This window comes from Etheostoma spectabile, chromosome 12 (assembly GCF_008692095.1).
Source record: "Etheostoma spectabile isolate EspeVRDwgs_2016 chromosome 12, UIUC_Espe_1.0, whole genome shotgun sequence".
In the NCBI taxonomy this organism is placed as follows: Eukaryota; Metazoa; Chordata; class Actinopteri; order Perciformes; family Percidae; genus Etheostoma; species Etheostoma spectabile.
In genome coordinates this window covers 574,460-576,005 of record NC_045744.1, presented here as the reverse complement: position 1 = coordinate 576,005, position 1,546 = coordinate 574,460, and the positions used below count along the sequence as shown (strand labels likewise).

General features: G+C 44.2%; 1 protein-coding gene across 6 annotated transcripts in view; it reads right to left on the bottom strand.

Moving 5' to 3' along the window:
* LOC116699374 (nuclear receptor coactivator 2) overlaps positions 1 to 1,546 on the bottom strand; it is a 60,277-nt gene that overhangs the window by 57,240 nt on the left and 1,491 nt on the right. The window lies entirely within an intron of this gene.

Here is a 1,546-nt window from a genome sequence, read left to right as displayed (position 1 = left end):
GTGTGTGCGTGTGTGTGTGTGTGTGATGGGTTGGTGAGAAGAGCCAGACATAAACATACACGAGTAAGTTTAGCCCAGACTTACACATTGGATTTAAAGATGATGGTTTTAAAGATGAGCCCTTCTGTTTCTGTAGCATTTGTTTACTGAGGACAGACCTGGTAGGAACCATGCTGTAGAGACTGCACAGCCAGGCCTCCCCCTCCTTCCCCTCCCCCCCTCCTTCTCCTTGCTGCTGCTTTCATTGGTCAGAGCATTATTTGAGCCATCACGTGGTTTAATGAATTCAAGCCACTAAGGAGCCCTCAGTGGGCCTGCTACCAACCTAAGATCATGGTCTTAAGTACATTCCTGCACTCTCGCTGCAGGTAGTTTTGGCGTTGAAATGATATTGAAGCATACTGATATTTAACCAGACAAATCATTATTAGGGTTTTGGGTTATGGTTAAGCTAACCAGGCTCGTTCCTTAACAAAACCCCAGTGTTAAAAGGTTAACTGAGCCGGTAACACTAATCCCCTGGTCTCCTTGTCCCTATGTGGGACGTTTAACCTGAGGATGAGACTAACTTGCCTGAGTGAGAGTAGGTCTTCCCTAATTCTAAAAGGGGTTGTGCGAGGTCTCTCTCTGGGCACGGCCAGCCCCCCAGCGTTTCCTCACGCTGTTCTAAAAAACTGCTTTCCTGTTGGCCCACCAACAAAGTCTTTCTCCCACTGTGTCTTCAGTGTGTCTGTGGTGTGCGTTGGTCCCACTTGAGGCCCCCCCAAATCTTTCCTTAAATTTCTCAATGATTCCAAACCATCATCTCCACTGGTGTCATAACAACACACGACTACTCCAAAGATAAGGTCGGAACACTATCGTGGAGCATTACAGCGGAGATGATGAAACTGTAATAAACCAGGAACAAAACCACAATAGAAAAAAATCTGAGATCCTCAGACATAAAAAAACAAGCATGCACAAAGTGTGTAACAAGATACTGAACTGTGCAGATGCACAAACAGCATGAAAACACCCTTGATCTTTTAAGCAGAAAAAAGGCAAAACAGACTATAGAAACTATCTCTGAGAGACGGGGGATAAGCCCAGAACCTGGTAAACTGGTGTAGGCCTACATGGTGCAATCCTTTTCCAAAGTTCACTTTGACGTGCAGGAAAAAGCAAATAAGCTTAAAAGAGGCAAAGGAAAAAAAAACATGGTTCCAGCCCTCAAAGATAACATATCCAGAGGAGTCAGATGGGACCTATCAGGTAGGCAAACATACAGGTTCTCTCCAATAACATACCAGAACATAGCAAATATGGACAAACTCCTGAACAATGGCAAATTCCTACTGTACCTGACTGTAACACGATGAGGTTTAACCTGCGCTGTATTTCTATTCAGTGACCCCCATGCAGGCTTTCTGTGCAGATTATGAACCGCTTTGTCAACCATAGCGAACCAAAGACTTGCATGACATAATTGATAGAAATGCCTTTTATGTCAGTTGTTGTCCAGACACATCTCTGCAATGTATATTTTTCTCAGCATACCGTTTTA